Here is a 20,885-nt window from a genome sequence, read left to right on the forward strand (position 1 = left end):
GTAACCTAAAAATTAAACAAAATTGGATTATAATTAATAATGGCTCATAAAATTAGACTCATATTAAGTTTCCCCTTTTGGTAAATCTGTTACGTTTACAACATAAAGTTAATTACGGACTGACATGTGGCATGTCTCTTCCTCATGTATCGAAGAGCGACACTTTTATTGTATCGTCTCACATTTTTGATACTATATTAGTTTCAAAATAATTTTACACGTTATATTATCGTCACAACAACAATGTATATGAGTAATGAAATCATTCTCCATGCATTGAAAAAAAAAAAACCATAGCATACAAGGAATTTATCAGGAAAGCTTCCGTGGAACTTTAATCTCTGTACACTTAATTAATTGGGATGAACTATCAACCAAATTTGTCCAACAAATTAGGAATTCTTTAAATCGTTCTTTTAATTTGTTAACAAGCTAATTAACACATGTGTAAAGTGCAACCATAATCACATGAACACATCTTTAATTACATGTGATTGTTACAAAGGATGAAACAAGAGGAAGTCTTTCCTCAAGCTTAAATCAAGATTTTAGACCGGCCTACTTTGCCGTCGTCGTTTTGCCACTTGAATGTTATTAACTTATTATTTTCTTGGTTTTTGCCGTTGTCGTTGTCGTTTTTCCAAATAATACAAAACCTAACAAGATAGAATCACCAGATTTATAGGAATCCTAAACCAAATCTATTAAGAATTTGCACAATCACATATTAATTACAACAATTCTTTGGTTTATTTAATTAAAAGATCAACATGAATAAAAGTGTACATGAAAAAAAAAATGACGTGCAAAAATCACTTCTCAACCCAAAACCCCAAAACAAATCTTGGATTTCAAGAATGCAGTTGTTTCCTTGCCCCTGACGTAATTGCCAAAATGATATACTCAAGTATAGACCTGGTAATTTCTTACACGACTCGTTATACGACATAAGAATAACGGGTTTCGGGTCAACACGATAACTAATCGGATCATTATTGGGTCACACGATAATAACCCATTAATAACGGGTCCTTAACAAGTTTACACGAGAGTGATACGCAAGTAATATGTTTTGACACGATAAGAAAAAAGTTATTTTGATGATTTTAATTTTTTAAACTACTAAAAAAAAACTTACTATAAAATACAATAGATATAATGAATATGTATATATTGTTTATTAATTATTATTCTATATAAATTTTAAATTTTAAAATTTATGTATTTATTTATTTTATAGTATATTTGTCACAGCCCATCCTGAAGATGTGTATTATTTTATTCTCGAGGATGTGAAAGGACGGTTTTATCCTTAGACGTTGAGATTGTAGTGTATGTGTGTGACATATTATGAGACTTAGAGGTTATTTTCTTGGTTGGTTGGTGACCACGTGGAGCTCACACACACAACACTCACCCTCTCTTTTCTCCCGTGCTCTCTCATCTCTCATACTTTCTCTCTCTCTTGTCTCTTGTACGGACGACACCCAAATCCCTTTGAAACGTGACAGATCAAGATACTTAAGCACACCATTGTGTTTGTGAAGCTCAGACGAATCGATTGGCACCATTTTTAGGTAAGGAAACCTTCGATTTCACGTGGAAACCCTAGCTCTGATTTTGTCAATGTTCATGCATACGTGAAATCTTGTGTTTCAGGGAATTTGAAGCTTATAGGAAGCTTAAGGAGGTCCTCACGAGTCTCGGGGTATTTCGTTGGAAGGAAATGGACGTCGGAGGGCTGAGATCGACGTGTATCTAGGTAAGCCGAACTATTGAGCTTTCTCGGGGAAAACCTAGTAAATCTTAAGCCTTGAAAGTTATATAACGTGATCCTACATGTTATTAGCTTCATTTTGGTACTATTTTTGTGAAAAATGGTGAATAAATGAAGGAGAATAAGCATTTTAAAGTTTTACCCAGAAACAGGCGAAGTCGCCGGCGACCGACGACTTACCGGAGAAGAAAGGAGTATATTCCGTCAAGGTTGACGGAATATGCTAGCGCCGTCAGTCATCTTTAACTGTTATCATTGGGTTTTAACGGAATATTCCTGACGGCGTTGACTAACGCCGTCAGTATCATGTGGCCGTGCTTGGAGGCGCGTAGGGCCGTGCCCTTGCCGGCGCATGGCGGCGCGTGAGTGGTCCAAAAATTATTCATAAAATTTGGGGATGATCCTAAGGTTGTGTAGGTCACTGTGGTATATTCATATACCCAATTTGAGCTATGTATGAGAAGTTATTAGCTAGTTTTGTCTATGTGCTTTAAAATAACGTTTTTATAGTTAATTCGCATATAGGTGAGACTTATCTCGAGGACGAGCGCATTCAAGGGCGACTCGGGGGCTATGACACTTCGACATACCAGTGAGTGGGCTTTTGGTTTTCAGTATATATCTATATACTTGATATTTTCCCAGAAATGTGTTTAAATGAAAGTATGCCTTAAATGTCATGCATATGAATTTATATGTCGTATATGAATTGGTATATGATGCATTATATATAATTGTGGTGTTGTGGATGCTCAGGTAAGCTTAGGTGAGTTATGTTTGGTTATGTGAATTATCGATGATGTGATATGTGATTGAATAACATTGAGCTCATAAAACTACACTTAGGGTGATTGTGATTTAGCCAGAGATATGGCACATGCCTGTTTATTATGTCACCTCCCGCACCATATGCTCATATTGGATCCAATTTAGGTGCAGAATCTTGTTGTACAGACCTTTGTTATGGTTCCGACTCGTAGGTGACTAATGATTTATCGCCAGCTATTATGTGAGAGTAGTATTGATCATGATTATATTACACCCATTATTGTCGTACAGACCTTTTCATTTGGTTTCGACTCTTGTGCAGTATATTGCCATATAGGTCATTGTAGTGACTCCGGCTAGATTGACTTTTGAGCTATGAATTCAATCGTACAGACTACCACATGGGTTCCGGGTAGCATGTTATATTTCTATGAAATTATCCTTACCTGAATTGCTTACTCCGTTATATCTTGGCATGACATACATATGAATATGAGTATGTAAAGTATGATTTGAATTGATATATTTACATATATATATATATATTTATGTATATGCTTATATCTTGATTCTGGAAAAAATTATACATGTTTTACAGCGAGGGGTTAGATATGTTGATAAATGAAATGGTTTTGTAAAACATTTGTTTTTACCCACTCACGTTTTCTGTTTTGCGCCCCTCCAGGTTTTAGGTAAGTTTGCAGTTGCTGGGTGTGAGGACTTCGGCGGTTCTGACCTATCAAAATAATAGTAGGACATTCCTGGTACTGTATAATTAGTACTTGTCCTACTGGACTGCATCTAGACTTTCTATGCTCTGATTAGGAGTATTTACTTTTGTATTTTACTCCTAACACTTCCTGTTTAGTAGTGTACTCTAGTAGTTCGGTTTTTAATTATTCATATATTTCTTATTATTATTGCTTTTGCACTGTGCACATGGCTACATCACTCTCACGTGACGGCCAGCATGCTTTGACCTCGGTCGGGGCGTGTCAATATTATAGGCAAAGATTGAGATTAAAAATCATAAAACACATTAAAAATAAAAATATCAAGTAATTTAAAAATACCAAACACATTAAAAAATTATAATAATTAATTTACATGTGCAAAAAATATGAAAAAAAATATGCAAATGCTCATAGTCGCATCCTCTACGATTTGAGGATGGGTATATGATCGTTTGAATTGTTAAAACCATACAAACTCTCATGAATAGTATTTTTAAGGGAGTTCAAAATAAACAAAATTCATAATCATTAATGTATAAGTCTGAAAGATGTGAAAGCATAATAAATGTTCATAATTGCGTCCTCAACGTTTAGACGATGGTTACATGATAGTTTAGACCCTCCAAATCTCATGAACAATGTTTTTTATTTGAGTGCAAAATTAATAATAATTATTGTAGAAGTGTGAAAAATGTAATCACTCGTAATGAAAAACTTTACAACTTTCATGAAGGGGTTAACTCCAAAATTTAGTATATATATACTAATTTAGTATTATGTTTTACATTTTTTGGGGTCAAATTATGTTTTTCATTTTCATTTTTATTGATTTAAAATATATTTTTCTTAACGGGTAATGGGTCGGGTCATATTACCTGATAATATTAACGGGTTGATTTCGTGTCGGGTCATATTACCCCGTTTATTTTAACCGGTATTACACGACCCGACCCGTTAAGCTATCGGGTATGACATGAAAATGACACGAACACGAGAAACACGACACGAATGTCAGGTCTACTCAAGTACTCCATTTCTTGGTATTTGTTCTCCAAAAAAAAAAAAAAAACAAAAAAATACACACACACATATTTGTATTGATGCGTATTTGGAAGCTTGGATTATGTTTTCATTTGTCACGTTTTAAGGGTGTGACTAAATTATTTTAGAATAGACCATCCATGCATTTTTCTTTTGTGGATAATGGTTGTTCATCCATATTTAGCATTCCTAATTAGCAATATGCAAAATGAGCTTTGTTGATGCACAAAATCAGTGGGGACTTTGGTACAACAGAAAGTGTTAAGTTTGTGACCTTCGCTAGATTGCTCCGGTCACTAGTGTGGATAAGTATGTAAATAGATAGAGATAGGGAAGCAAACACAAGATGTACTTGGTTCACCCAGATTGGCTACGTCCACGGAGTAGAGGGGTTCTCATTAATTGTGAAGGGTTTACACAAGTACATAGGTTCAAACTTTCTTTTAGTGAGTACAAGTGAATGATTTAGTACAAATGACATTAGGCAATATTGTGGGAGAATGATCTCATTTTATAGAAGAGAGTTTCTAGTCTTGTTTTGATATTGACACGTGTCGTGTTGTGATTGGCTTCTGATGTTGACACGTGTCGCGCTATGATTGGCTTCTGATGTCGACATGTGTCGCGCTGTGATTGGCCTCATGGTTGGAGGGAAACTCTTCTGGGTCCTTGACGGTATAACGTTGACTGGTGCTTGATGAGTAGATTTTATATTATATATTTTACCCTAATCTTAGTATATTTTGGTTAATATTTTGAAAGAATTTTGATACTTTGAATGGTATTTTCAATATAGGACTTTCGACTTCCTCTAGAGCAAAACAGGACCAAATGGATGAATTTTTCAGTAATTTCAGTTGGAGGACGTTCATGAGTCACTTAGTTTGATCGTATCAAAATTTGGGATTTTTCCACCAAGCGGTTATTTTCTGGCGATGAAATAAAGAAGCAGTGCGCAGTGCGCAGTGCTGGAAAATGACGTTTTTGGGCTTAAATTGCGTTTTTGGAGCCCAAGATGACCTCGGATGGGTTCGTGGCCTTCTGGAGAAGTGTTTAGAATATTCCAAACATTAAATCCAGCTATATTGGGCCAGTTTTGGAGCAGCTTATGGGTCCAAAACGTGGTTGTTCAGATTTTAGGCGAATTTTACCATTTAATTTAGGGTTATGTTTCCTATTTTATGGGAATTTAATTTTTAGTTTTCCTAGGGTTGTGTGGACGCTGAGCAGATATATTGTTTGGCCGTCTACCATATTTGACTACGCTTTCTTTTATACAATTTTGGAGACAGAGAGAATTGTTAGGGTTTTGGAGACTTTTTACTTGAAGGTGCTTTCAATCATTTTCTTGAATATATTTTCAGGAAAACTAATGAAAAGGGTTTGAAAACTTTGATTTTTAATGCTAAGGACAAAATAAAGGGTAAAGTGAATAGTACCAGGATTGACTTTTTAGTGTAAAAATGTGGTTTTTCGTTAAAGTGAACAGTACCGGGTGCTTTTCGTTAAAGTTCCCTATATTTTCTATGATTTCAATTATGAGTATGCGGAACTAATTTCTTTTGCTAGGGCGAATCCTTGAGTCTTAGCATGAATATGTGATTTTTATTTAATTGCTTATGATTGATTGCATGCATATTTTGAATTGTTAATCACCGGGATAAAAACTATTTAATTGTCTTAATGCCTGATCACCATTAGGATCTTTAGAAAAGTAATTTGATGCAATTTTGGTCGGAAGGTTCCTTGAAATTGACACTGGCTTCTTGTGATTAATAATTGTATTTTCACTTAGGATGAATATCACGTCTTAAGGATTGCATGGTTTTTCAAAGGATTTTCATAAAGCATAATGAGTCTTTCATGTTCAGATTTGATCCGAACGTCAAGACGGGTTGCATGTTAGATATACGTTCTATGTTGGAGGTTCCAAGTAGAATATGAATTAGGAAAATCTAACCTTCAAAGTGGCATGTGTAGATCATAAGTAATTGGTAAAAATTCATAGGATTGCTAGGTGATGGTGGAACCCTAGTGCTTTCTTAATTTTATTATCCCAAAACTGTTTTCTTTCCTCTCTAGCTCTAATATTGCAGATTGTTTATTTTAATTCATTAATTTCGTTTTTATTTTATTAGGTTATAAAATCAATCACCTAAACTTCTATTTTACAATAATTAAATGAAATCTGATTAGTTTCGAATTATTTAATAGTCCCTGTGGAGACGACCTTGCGAGATCCGTTTATACTACAATAACCTTGTGATTCTTGCAAGGAAAATAGAAAATTTAAGCCTGTTCACATGAGTAGTAAAAATCCTATCAAGAAAATGGCGCCGTTGCCGGGGATTATTTAAAATAATCCCTACTAATCAGATTTTCAATTAGTTATTGCTGTTTATACATATAAAAAGAAATTTAATTTTCGTTTTTATTTTATTTTTACAGATTACAACAGTACAACAGTGCAGATTTCAGAAATCTGTGCATGGTCAGCACCCGTTCAACAATGCAGAAACTAATTCCACTTGATCCAGAACTTGAGCAGAATTTAAGGAGGAAACGCAGGGAGCAAATTTTGCAGTGGTTTCCTCCTCTGCAGGGAACTTTTCTACAGTCTTTAAATTCTGGAGACCTGCACAGTAAAGGAAAAATGGCATTCGTTATACCAGAGGCGGGTTTGCCTTTGGGTGATTCTTTAACAGCCCATACCACAAACATACCAAGTTGCATTACTTATCCCGCAGTGGAGGAAGGGTCTACATTTGAAATAAAGCAGCACATGTTGAATATTCTACCTACATTTCATGGGTTATCATCTGACGATCCAAACATGCATATTGCAGAATTTTTAATGGGGTGCAAAAATATTTTGGTGAGGGGATTTTTAGCCGAATCTATTAAGCTCCGTTTATTTCCTTACACTCTAAAAGATCAAGTAAGGAGATGGCTCCTCATACTCCCATTTGGAAGCATTAGTACTTGGGCCCAACTTAGTGAAAAACTTTTAAACAAGTATTATCCGGCTTCTAAGACCCTTGACATGAGAACTCAAATTTTATCTTTTGCCCAAAAACCAAATGAAGAGTTTCATGAGGCGTGAGAGCGGTTCAAGGAGTTGATTAGAAAATGTCCACATTCGGGTATTAACACTATTGATCAAATGCATATATTTTTCAGAGGGTTGAATATGACTACAAAAACTCTTGTCAACGCATCTTGCGGAGGTTCGTACAAGGATAAAAATGCACAAGAGGCCTGTTTGTTATTTGAAAAAATGGCAGCGAATACACAACAGTGGGCAGTTGAGCAGCCACAATCTAGGTCTGTTTTTGAGATGTCTAACGGCTCTCCATATGTTACATCACAAATGGAAAAAATGGAGAAAATGTTTGAAGCAAAATTTGACTTGTTATTACAAAGAATACCAGGTTCACAGGTTGCTGTACAGCAGCCCATACCAGCTGCCTGCAGCATCTGCAACATGATAACTCACGATTTTATGAGCTGCCCACATAGAGATGTTTCTCCAGATTTTACAGCAGAGCAGGTTAATGCATTTAACAATTTCCAGCGTCCTAAATATGACCCATATTCGAATTTCTACAACCCAAGTTGGAGAGATCATCCTAATCTAAAATGGGACAAAGAACAGCACACTAGGCCTCAATTTCAACAGCAGGTACAGCAACCTGCTGCACCAAAGGCTGCTTGGGAGGTTGCAATTGAAAAATTAGCAAATACCACAACTCAAGAAATCCAAAATCTACAGGCTGCAATGAAAAACATGGAAAAACAGATGGGGCAGATTGCTTTGCAGGTTTTAGAAAGGGCTCCGGGTACATTTCCTAGCCAAACCGAACCAAATCCAAGGGGAGGTGCAGATTGCAAGGCAGTTAGAGTTTTGCGTTTTGGCAAAAGTTTTGATAATGGAGTTGAAAATGGTGTTCGAAATTCGCAGATGGCTTCACAGCTAAAAACAGATTCGGGAAATGTTGAAAAATTTGCCAATTTGAAAGATTCTGAACAGGCCTTGAACAGTTCCGAAAATGGGGTAGATATTGTTGCGGATCGTATATATGAGCCACCTATGCCTTATCCCGAACGGTTGAAGCATAAAGTTAAGGATCAACAATTGACTGATTTTATGAAGACTTTGTCTAAGGTTCAGATTAATTTACCGTTAATTGATGCCATCAAGAACATTCCGTCTTATGCCAGGTTTTTGAAGGATGTTTGCACAAAGAAAAAGAAGCTCGTTGATTTTGAGAAAGTGATTCTTACAGAACAGTGCAGCGCTGTCCTGCTACACAAGTTGCCCCCAAAGAAACAAGATCCAGGGAGTTTTACAATTTCATCCACAATTGGAAATTCTCATTTTAAATGTGCTTTAATTGATTTAGGTGCTAGTATTAATTTAATGCCTTTTTCTGTTTTTCAGAGACTGGGACAAGGAGAAATCAAGCCTACATCAGTTATTCTACAACTAGCAGACCGTTCAGTTACTTATCCAAGGGGTATTATTGAAGACCTAATTATTAAAGTGGATAATCTCTATCTTCCTGCAGATTTTGTGATTTTGGATATGGATGAAGATATGCAAACACTGATTATTTTGGGACGTCCCTTCATAACAACAGCTAGAACGTTAATTGATGTAGAGGCTGGAACACTTACACTTAGAGTGCAAGATCAATCTGTTGTGTTCAGTTTATTTGAAGCTACTAAAAGGCCAGGTGATGTGCATGATTGTATGCGTGTTGATGTGCTTGACAGCTTATTACATGCCGAAATTATGCCACGTTTGACATCTGATCCATTGTTAAATGTGTTGCATGGGTTTGAGAATAAAAATACAGAAGATGAAGAGGTTTGTGAGTATGTTTCAGCATTGGAAAGTGGTCCTTTTCAACCCCCACGTTGGAGGCACATTTTTGAGAGTTTAGGGGAACCCAAAAAGCTGTTGCAGCCTTCTAAGGTACAGCTGCCTAAATTGGAGTTAAAAGTGCTTCCAGAACACTTGAAATATGCTTATTTGGGGGTAGATTCTTCGTTGCCAGTTGTTATTGCTGCTGATTTATCATCAACAGAAGAAGATAAACGGTTGCGCATCTTAAGGAGTTATCAAGATGCAATTGGCTGGACTATAGCTGACATTAAAGGGATTAGCCCTACAATTTGTATGCACAAAATTTTGATGGAAGATGGAGTAAAGCCTGCAATTGACGCACAACGTCGGTTGAATCCAATTATGAAAGAAGTTGTTCGTAATGAAGTTATGAAGCTTTTAGATGCGAGGATGATCTATCCTGTTTCAGATAGTAAGTGGATTTGTCCAACTCAAGTGGTGCCAAAGCGTTCTGGTATTACAGTTGTAAAGAATGATAATAATGAACTTATGCCTACTCGTTTGACTACTGGGTGGCGTATGTGTGTTGATTATAGAAAGATCAATGCAGGTACTAGAAAAGATCATTTTCCATTGCCATTCATTGATCAAATGTTAGAAAGGTTGGCTGGTCGTGCTTTCTATTGTTTCTTGGATGGTTATTCAGGGTATAACCAGATTCTAGTTGCCCCTGAGGATTAAGAAAAGACAACCTTTACTTGTCCTTTTGGGACTTTCGCATATAGAAGAATGCCTTTTGGTTTGTGCAATGCGCCTGCCACGTTTCAGCGTTGCATGATGAGCATATTTACCGGGTTAGTTGAACATGTAGTTGAGGTATTTATGGATGACTTTTCTGTTTTTGGGGATTCTTTTGACCAATGTTTACAGAATTTATCTCTAGTTCTTGAAAGGTGCATTAAGACCAACCTGGTTTCAAATTGGGAAAAGTGTCATTTCATGGTTAAGCAGGGAATTGTCCTAGGCCACGTGATTTCTAACAGGGGTATTGAAGTTGATAAGGCTAAAATTGATGCAATTAAGAAGTTGCCACCCCCAACAACTGTTAAGAGTGTTCGATCTTTTCTTGGCCATGCCGGGTTTTATAGATGGTTCATCAAGGATTTCTCCAAGATTAGCCGACCATTGTGTAATTTATTGGCTAAGGATGCTCCTTTCGTTTTTGATGAGGCTTGTTTGGAGGCCTTCAAGAAGTTAAAGACACTCATCGCTACAACACCTATTATTGCAGCACTTAATTGGAGCCTACCTTTTGAATTGATGTGTGACGCATCAGATTATGCAGTGGGAGCAGTTCTTGGACAACGGAAAGATAGGCTTCCCCAAGTTATTTATTATGCTAGTCGAACCCTCAATGATGCACAACTAAACTATGCTACAACAGAGAAAGAATTATTGGCAGTTGTTTTTGCATTGGAAAAATTTCGTTCGTATTTAGTTGGGGCTAAAGTGTTTGTTTATACAGATCATGCAGCTTTGAAATATTTGTTGTCTAAAAAGATGCTAAGCCTCGATTAATTCGTTGGATTCTTTTATTGCAAGAGTTTGACTTAGAAATCAGAGATAAAAAGGGTTGTGAAAATGTGGTGGCTGACCATTTATCTAGATTAATTATTCCCACAGCTTCCGAAGAGGATTCCCTACCATTAAGGGAGAGTTTTCCAGATGAACAGCTATTTGCAGTCCAATTTCGTACACCATGGTTTGCTGATATTGTTAATTATTTGGTTAAAGGTGTAGTGCATCCAGATTTAACGTTGCAGCAGAAAAAGAAGTTTTTATCTGATGTCAAGCATTATTTCTGGGATGAGCCATATCTATTTAAGTATTGCCCAGACCAGATTATTCGCAGGTGTATTCCTGAAGCCGAACATAAAAGTGTTTTAAAGTTTGCTCATCATTTTGCTTGTGGGGGACATTTTGGGCAGAAAAGAACAACATAATTTTTTTTGCAGAGTGGGTTATTTTGGCCTACACTTTTTAAAGATGCATATAATTGGTGCAAGGCTTGTGATAGATGTCAAAGAGTCGGCAACCAGTCCAAAAGGAATGAGATGCCCCAACAAAGTATTTTGATTGTTGAATTATTTGATGTTTGGGGTATTGATTTCATGGGACTATTTCCATCTTCCCATGGGAACCACTATATTTTAGTTGCTGTGGAATATGTTTCTAAGTGGGTCGAGGCCATTGCGGCACCAACTAATCAAGGATCAGTGGTCCTGAAGTTCCTCCAAGGGGTTATATTTCTGCGTTTTGGAATTCCACGCGTTATTCTTAGTGATGGAGGGACGCATTTTATTAATAAACCATTTGCTAATTTGTTGGCAAAGTATGGGATTAATCATCGTGTGGCTACACCTTATCATCCACAGACATTTGGTCAAGTGGAAGTTTCAAACAGAGAATTAAAACGCATTTTGGAGAAAACAGTTGGTTCAACACGTAAAGATTGGAGTTCAAAATTAAATGATGCATTGTGGGCCTACAGGACAGCTTATAAGACTCCTATTGGGATGTCACCATTTTGACTCGTTTATGGAAAAGCATGTCATCTACCTATGGAGCTTGAACATAAGGCTTACTGGGCAATTAAAGAGTTAAATTTTTCGTACGACTCAGCTGGGGAACAACGTAAATTGCAGCTTAATGAGCTGGAGGAAATTCGTCAGGGTGCTTATGAAAGTTCTCGCATCTACAAGGAAAGAACTAAGGCGTTTCATGATAGTCAAATTTTACGAAAAGAATTTCAACCAGGGCAAAAGGTTCTGCTATTCAGTTCACGGCTAAAGCTGTTTCCAGGGAAATTGAAATCTCGCTGGACTGGGCCATATTTGGTTACTAAAATCTATTCTCATGGGCAGTTGAAATAACTAATGAGGCTTAAGGCAACGCATTCAAGGTGAATGGTCACAGGCTGAAACCATACGTGGAGTCACCGTTTGATACTGCATACGAGTCTTTAACTCTGAAGGAACCAGTGATCTAGCCACCGGACTTCCGCAACGTCTAGCTACAGACTTAAAATAAAGCGCTAATTGGGAGGCAACCCAATTTTTCTAAACTTTTTCCTAATTTCAATTTTCGTTTGATTTTCTCTTTAATATATATATATATATATATATAAAACAAAAAATTCAAAAATGGAAAATTGCAGGTTGATTTTATTTACCCAGTTTATTTTTATTTTTATTTTTTTTAACGCATAGTGGTTAATTGCAGGTTGCGAACGTGGAAAATAAAGCGCGTCCTATGCTGGAATCCTGCACCCAGCAGCAAGTCTATGGATACATCAACCACATCTACACTATGCTGGAAATTTAAAGCAGTCAACATAAACAGTCATTCACAGATGCAAGTTTGGGGGAGATTGTTGCAGATCCAGCACATAGACATAATTTTGAGCAGTTAATTTTCTGTAGCTCAGTTTTGCGATGCATGGAAGAGAAGCACAGTTAAATCATAGATCCATACACCACAGAACTGAGTACAGCTATTATTATTACCAGATCTACAACAATTCAACTTGCAAGGATATGAAATTTTACCTCCCAGATTCACTGATCTGGGCTCTTGGAAGCTTGTGCCGTTTTTGTCTATTGAAGCTGCTGTTTGTCCATCCACTTTACTTCCCACGGATCTATCATGGATCCGCCTTCCCTGCACACAGAGCAACACAATGAACCCATGCTAGGACATAAATATCATTTGTACAGATCAGACTCATCCCAACCCCGAACTAGTTTTACCTTCGTATGGGAGGCGGATCTGTGATGTCCGAGCTGTCCTGTTTTCTTCCTTTGTTCCGGGATCAGACTGTCGTCCTGCACAGTTCACAACAGAAAGACTAGTGACACTTTGATTTTCATGATCCAGGTTCTATATCACTTAACACACAACATTGTGAAAGCTATTCTAGGTCTGCAGGAATGAGTGTATACCCTCCATATCGATAGATCAAGACCTTTGCGAGGGGGTACTGAGGCTGCATGACTCGGGTCCGCGATGTCTTAAATGTTTGTTTTGTCCTTGCTATTGTTCAGCTTCCAGCTTGAGAACCTTTGCACCTTAACGCGATGTACAGATTTTACATATGCCAGGTGAAGTTTATATGAGACATGCAGTAAGAGATTAGTTATGGAGGGTTGTGAGTTTACTTTCTTGTGTTTCGGATCTGGGCTAATCGAGTGCTGCTCTCCCTTTTGCCCATTATGTCTTCCGCGGATCCAACACCTCCTACACAAATCAGCCAAGCCTCTGTTAGTTTGGTTCTTTTATGTATAAAACATCATCAGATGGATTACACAAGGCCAGGGGTGATGTTTACCTCTGTGGAACGATTGGAGCTTAAATGTGTCTACATTTCCATGGCAGCACTTGATTTGGGTTGTTGCAGAAAAGAGTGTGTGGTTGCGTGGCTAAGGCTAAGGGTTTGTGTCGAGGTGCAAGAGAAGGGTAAACCATTGAAGTCAAAATGGTGAATGGGGTAGAGCTAGGTTCTAAAATGTGAGAACGGGAAAGCCATTTCTGATTTTAGTGAGAGAGAGGGCTGAAAAATAAAAAAATAAAATGGAAGGTTTGTATGAAGAGGGATGCCGAACTGAGAAGACAATGAAGAGATTAAAAGCCTTTTCAGATTTTCTAGAGAGAGCAGAGAACTGGGGTCCGAAAGAAATGCGAAAAAAAAATGGGAGGAAGCAGGACTTGCTGTGAAATGGAGAGAGTACAAGTATTTTCAGAATTTCTAGAGAGAGCTAGATGGGCACATGGGGTTGATCTTACCCCTTGATTTGGAATCCTATGGAGCTACCCTTCCTGATGCATGACACGAGACACGGTTTGAATTAAAGGGGGAGAAGAGCCGTTCGGCTCAGTGCTCGAGGATGCCAGCTGCATCCCATTCATCTCGCAGAGAATCCAATGCTCACATACTGGTGCTCGGTTTTTGGTGCACGCCTGCTGTGCACATGGACTTGGCGCGTGGTCTGCATGACTGACATCCTTTCCACTTGCATGCCAGCTGCATGCCTTTCAAGCAAAGGAATCCACAGTTTGGCATGCCCTGCTGGTTTCGCATACAAGCCAGGTGTTCTTTGCTCTTTGATTTTTGTTTTGTTTGTTATTTTTTTTGTTATTTTATTTTATTTTATCATTATTTTTATTATTATTATTATTTTTTATTATTTCTTTTTATAGTGTTGTCCGCTAGAGTTTTTGTGTTTTATTTTATTTTATTGTTCTTTTAGTTTTCTTTTTGTTTCCACACCTTGAGGACAACGTGTGAAATAAGTTTGGGGGTGGGAAAGTAAATTTTAGTTTTTTTTTATTATTGTGTTAGTTTAAAATTTTTCATTCTTGTTAAGTTAATATCCATAGATTATTTTAAACGTTAAAACAAATGGACATAGTGAAGGTTAATCCCACATTAGAGTCTTTGCTATTTATCGTTGTTTAGACACTAATTTATGAATTATACTTTGAACTTTGCACATCACATCAACATGGTTTGTGGGGAGTGAGATTGAAACACTTGCTTTTAGTATAAGTTTATTTTTAATTTTTGTTTTAAGTAAAGTTAGTTATTATTGTGAAAAAAAGTAATAATTGTCTCACCCGAGGTTTTGCCTAGTAACCGGGCCAGTCCTGCCTAATCAGCAGTGATTCTCGCGTCAAACGGTAGAGTTTTGGCATGGGGTAGGGTGGTTAGTTGGTTTCGTAGCCTTTTCAGCTCGGGTTAATAAGTCCTTAGGGGTGTTCTACACCTAGTTCCCTAAAGCCCTAGTGGTTTGGGAGTCATTGACCTAAAGCTCGCTACATGGGTTGGATTGAAAGCTTAAGTGAACCGACATTGCACGACCACTACTGTTACTGAAAAAAAAAAAAAGAGAGAAAAAAAAAATTGAAACGAAAAAGAAAAAGAAAAATAGTTATATTTAAAGTTAGTATGTGTGAAATAAAGAAGGACGAGAGGTAAGGGTTTTAGTCGAGTCTCCTTAACTATGTGGTTCACTTTACACCAAAGGAAGTTTGTGAATTCTTTTCTAATTGATTCTAAATGGTTTAGACTCTGTGGTGGGATTGGTTGGAACTTTTGAAAAAATGTTCTAGTTTTTAAAATTTGCTATGGATTGCAACTTTGAAGGTGAAATTTTTTGTCAGTTAATTTTAGCTAGTTGTCTAGTTTGTTAAGTTTTTATTTTTGTTTGAGTCTTGTTTTGCTTGAGGACAAGCAAAAAGCTAAGTTTGGGGGTATTTTGATGAGTAGATTTTATATTATATATTTTACCCTAATCTTAGTATATTTTGGTTAATATTTTGGAAGAATTTTGATACTTTGAATTGTATTTTCAATATAGGACTTTCGACTTCCTCTGGAGAAAAACAGGACCAAATGGACGAATTTTGGAGTAATTCCAGTTGGAGGACGTTCGTGAGTCACTTAGCTTGATCGTATCAAAATTTGGGATTTTTCCACCAAGCGGTTATTTTCTGGTGATGAAATAAAGAAGCAGTGAGCAGTGCGCAGTGCTGGAAAATGACGTTTTTGGGCTTAAATTGCGTTTTTGGAGCCCAAGATGACCTCGGATGGGTTCGTGGCCTTCTGGAGAAGTGTTTAGAATATTCCAAACATTAAATCCAGCTATATTGGGCCAGTTTTGGAGTAGCTTATGGGTCCAAAACGTGGTTGTTCATATTTTAGGCGAATTTTACCATTTAATTTAGGGTTATGTTTCCTATTTTATGGGAATTTAATTTTTAGTTTTCCTAGGGTTGTGTGGACGCTGAGCAGATATATTGCTTGGCCGTCTACCATATTTGACTACGCTTTCTTTTATACAATTTTGGAGACAGAGAGAATTGTTAGGGTTTTGGAGACTTTTTACTTGAAGGTGCTTTCAATCATTTTCTTGAATATATTTTCTATGATTTCAATTATGAGTATGCGGAACTAATTTCTTTTGCTAGGGCGAAGCCTTGAGCCTTAGCATGAATATGTGATTTTTATTTAATTGCTTATGATTGATTGCATGCATATTTTGAATTGTTAATCACCGGGATAAAAACTATTTAATTGTCTTAATGCCTGATCACCATTAGGATCTTTAGAAAAGTAATTTGATGCAATTTTGGTCGGAAGGTTCCCTGAAATTGACACTGGCTTCTTGTGATTAATAATTGTATTTTCATTTAGGATGAATATCACGTCTTAAGGATTGCATGGTTTTTCAAAGGATTTTCATAAAGCATAATGAGTCTTTCATGTTCAGATTTGATCCGAACGTTCGGACGGGTTGCATGTTAGATATACGTTCTATGTTGGAGGTTCCAAGTAGAATATGAATTAGGAAAATCTAACCTTCAAAGTGGCATGTGTAGATCATAAGTAATTGGTAAAAATTCATAGGATTGCTAGGTGATGGTGGAACCCTAGTGCTTTCTTAATTTTATTCTCCCAAAACTGTTTTCTTTCCTCTCTAGCTCTAATATTGCAGATTGTTTATTTTAATTCATTAATTTCGTTTTTATTTTAATTAGGTTATAAAATCAATCACCTAAACTTCTATTTTACAATAATTAAATGAAATCTGATTAGTTTCGAAATATTTAATAGTCCCTGTGGAGACGACCTTGCGAGATCTGTTTATACTAAAATAACCTTGTGATTCTTGCAAGTAAAATAGGAAATTTAAGCCCGTTCACATGAGTAGTAAAAATCCTATCAGTGCTCAGTAGTTTCGGGATTGGTCAAGTATGGTACAAACAGTGCTCCCCTAAGTTCACGAGTGAGGGAAACTCCTCGGTTGGGGACTTGCAAGATCCATGCTGCTGAGTAATCACGAAACTTCTAAGTACCAAAGTGTGGTATTGTCTTCACTTGCCTTATTTGTCTCATAGGTAGATGTGGCATCTTCTCTGTAAGTACTTTTCCTCAATCCAGGAATGGTATCTTTAACCGGTGGAGATGCACAAGGTAATGTATCAATTTGACTTGAAGCTTACTTGTAGTTATAGGCTTGGTCAAGCTCGATACAAACCATGTAGTAGGAGTCCCCCAAGTCGCCGAGCTAGGAGATTTACCGAAAGAGGTGACAGACAAGGTAAGCAATCAGAGTTCCAAGTAATCAGTCCCAGATTAGAAGTTTGATTTTGAGTTCCGGCTGATTGTTCTCATTCTCCCTATCTTGCAGTCAGCAAGAAGGATATAGAGAAAACAAATGAGAAGAGATGATATGAGATACTTTTGCTTTTGAAGAAGTAACTTTCCACAGGCTTATTCTTGAACTGAGCTGAATGGTTTTTTGGTTTCCTCCAGAGTATAAGGCCGACTCAAGAATTTGAGGGTCAAAACAAGTTCATCAAATCTAGAGTATGTTCGACCCTGATTATATGGGATACTTTTGCTGTTGATAAAGTAGTGGATGTATCGGCACGTGTTCTGTTATGCTTGTCTCCACATGCTTCCTTGTATCCTTCTCATTTGCCCTATATGTTCCTCAGGCAGATGTGGTATCTTCTCTGAAAGCATAAGATGTTGAAGATGAGTACTCGAGAGCAATGCCAGGTAAGTAATCAGGCAAGGGGTTCCTGGCAGTCAGTTCCTGACTGGAAGCTTGATTCCAAGTGCTGACTGATTGCTCTCTTTCTCTTTGTCTTGCAGGTAAGAACAAGGGCAAAGGAAAAGACAGGGAAAAACATGATATGGGATACTCTTGCTTTTAACCCGGATGATATGAGATACTTTTACTCTTGTGTGGCTTGTTTGTAGAGGTATTATCGGAGGGAAAATAAGCTGAGAATTTCGAGAGACTCTGCTGAGAATGCCCTCTCGGATGCCAAAAAAGTTGAGCATTTTTTTTATTTGCAGGTCTGCCTGGCTATGGAGGATGAATGTCGACATATATAGGAATTGTCCTAATAACGAGTGGTAACGCTATTCCTTTACCCTTCTCGGTAATAGAAATATAGTGGGAGCTGCAAGCTTCACGTGTTTTAACTTTGTCAGAGCACTTTGAAAAAGTGGTCTGTGGTATCTGGAAAGCAGATGTTGCGTGTGAAGATTGCAGACAAGCTTTATCCAAGGAAATTTGGCTCTCGAAGTTCGAAAAGCGGTGCCTCTTCGATTTTCGAACAAGCAATCCTGTCGGGGATCTGGCTCTTGAGATTCGGAGAACAATGTCACTTCGATTTTTGAGAAAGCAATCCAGTTGGGAGTCTGGCTCTTGAGATTCGGAGAGCGGTGTCTCTTCGATTTTTGAGAAAGTAATCTTGTTGGGAGTCTGGCTCTCGAGATTCGGAGGGCGGTGCCTCTTCGATTTTTGAGCAAGTAATCCTGTTGGGAGTCTGGCTCTTGAGATTCGGAGAGCGGTGCCTCCTCGATTTTTGAGCATGCAATCTTGTTGGGAGTGTTTTCTCGAATGTGAGTAAAGGTTGGGCATTTTTGCCAGTCTGCCTTGCCACGGAGCACGGAGGTTGACACAAATAGGGACTTTCTAGTTATCAAGCAGTGGTGCTGTTCCTTTACCTTTGTGGGTAATAGTAGGGTAGCTGGACCTTCAAAATTTATGTGCCTAAACTTTGTCAGAGATCTTTGGCAAAGTTATCTGTGGTACCCGAGGAGCTGATGTTGCGTGTGGAAAGTGGTGCCTCTTCGAAATCTGGAGAGTGAAGCCTCTTTGATTTTTGAACCAACGACCATGTTGCCCTTTCTTTTATAAGGGCACCAATTGTGTGCAAGAAGTACATTCAGAGAGTTATTGCTTGTAGGAATTTTCCCTTTATTTTTGTATTTCAGAGATTTATTGGACCTCATTTCTCCTTTATCATTTTTGAAAAGGTCTGGCCCATTCGACCGTCTTTTTGACTTGAACTTTGGTGAAGAGGCAGCTATGTCTCCTCAAGATAACATATGGCACCCATCTTTCTTATCCCCTACTGGTCCTCTTACCGTTGGAGACTCTATGATAAAGAATGATATGATCGCTTTGGTGGTGGCCAGGAACCTTCTCACTCCCAAAGATAACAGACTACTTTCCAAACGGTCTGATGAGTTGGCTGTTAAGGATTCTCTGGCTTTCAGTGTTCAGTGTGCAGGTTCTGTGTCTAATATAGCCCAACGCCCATTTGCTCGAACCCGCCAAGTTGAATAATTAGAGGCTGAAGTGATAAGTCTCAAGCAGGAGATTAGAGGGCTCAAGTATGAGAATAAACAGTTGCACAGGCTCGCGCATGACTATGCTACAAACATGAAGAGGAAGCTTGAACAGATGCAGGAATCTGATGGTCATATTTTACTTGATCATCAGAGGTTTGTGGGTTTGTTCCAAAGGCATTTATTGCCTTCGTCTTCTGGGGCTGTACCATGTAATGAAGCTCCAAATGATTAACCTCCGGTGCCTCCTCCTTCTAGGGTTCTGCCCAATACTGAGGCTCCTAATGATCACCTTCCGGTGCCTACTCTTTCTGGGCCTCTGTAGACTGCTGAGACTTCTCTTGAGCAACCTTTGTGAAGGCTCCCTCTTCTTTGTTTATTTCGATTCATGTATATGTACATATTTGTAACTTATCGGAGATATCAATAAATAAACTTTGCTTCATTTCAACGTACTGTGTTAAATATACCAAAGCCTTCTTCACTAAGTTCTTTGAATTTTTTTTTTGTTGAAGCTTGTATGTTGAAGCTTTGTGAGTGAAGCATGCATGTTCAGGTAGTGCTCTCTTAATTTCCCGAGTGAGAAAAACTTCTCGGTTGGAGACTTGAAAAATCCAAGTCACTGAGTGGTCGTGAGACTTTCGAGTATCAAGGTGCAGTAGCATATGGTAGGAGTCCCTCAAGTCTCCGGTTGAGGGAGTTGACGAATGAGGCATTTCCTTTCTAAGTGGTAGCCCAAAACTCCTCCTTCATATATATTTGTTATGAAAGTTGTTAGGCCCAAAGAAGAGGAGGCCTAGGCAATTTTTTTTTTTCGAATTTTCGAATTTCTGAATTTTTGAATTTTCGAATTTTCGAATATATATATATATATATATATATATATATATATTTTTTTTTTTTTTTAAAGCTTTGGTGTTGAAGCTTTGAGGTTGAAGCTTTGTTGGGTACCATGAATTGATTTTGCTTCACACTATCTTGATCAAGATAGTGAGAAGCTTTTGTAGGTGAAGCTTTTGTGTTGAAGCTTTTGTGGGTGAAGCTTTTGTAGGTGAAGCTTTTGTGGTGGGTGAAGCTTTTGTTGGTGAAGCTTTTATGGGTGAAGCTTTTATAGGTGAAGCTTTTGTGGTGGGTGAAGCTTTTGTTGGTGAAGCTTTTGTAGGTGAAGCTTTTGTGGGTGAAGCTTTTGTGTTGAAACTTTGTAGGTGAAGCTTTGAAGTTGAAGCTTTGTAGGTGAAGTTTTTGTGTTGAAGCTTTTGTAAGTGAAGCTTTAGAGTTGAAGCTTTGTAGGTGAAGCTTTGGAGTTGAAGCTTTGTAGGTGAAGCTTTTGTGTTGAAGCTTTTGTAGGTGAAGCTTTGGAGTTGAAGCTTTGGAGTTGAAGCTTTGGTTGGGTACCAGGAATTGATTTTGCTTCACACTATCTTGATCAAGATAGTGTGAAGCTTTTGAGAATTTGTAGTTGTCCTCCATTGATGAAGCTTTTGTTGGTGAAGCTTTTGTGGTGAA

The 20,885-nt window shown here is 37.7% G+C and overlaps 1 non-coding gene across 1 annotated transcript; it reads right to left on the reverse strand.

Moving 5' to 3' along the window:
• Nucleotides 1-7,360: 7,360 nt before the first annotated feature.
• On the reverse strand, nt 7,361-7,465 carry LOC114821866 (small nucleolar RNA R71). Its single transcript, XR_003769703.1, has one exon. It is a non-coding gene; the product is annotated as a small nucleolar RNA R71 (small nucleolar RNA).
• Between the last annotated feature and the right edge of the window lie 13,420 nt (nt 7,466-20,885).

This window comes from Malus domestica, chromosome 15 (genome assembly GCF_042453785.1).
Source record: "Malus domestica chromosome 15, GDT2T_hap1".
Classification (NCBI taxonomy): Eukaryota; Viridiplantae; Streptophyta; class Magnoliopsida; order Rosales; family Rosaceae; genus Malus; species Malus domestica.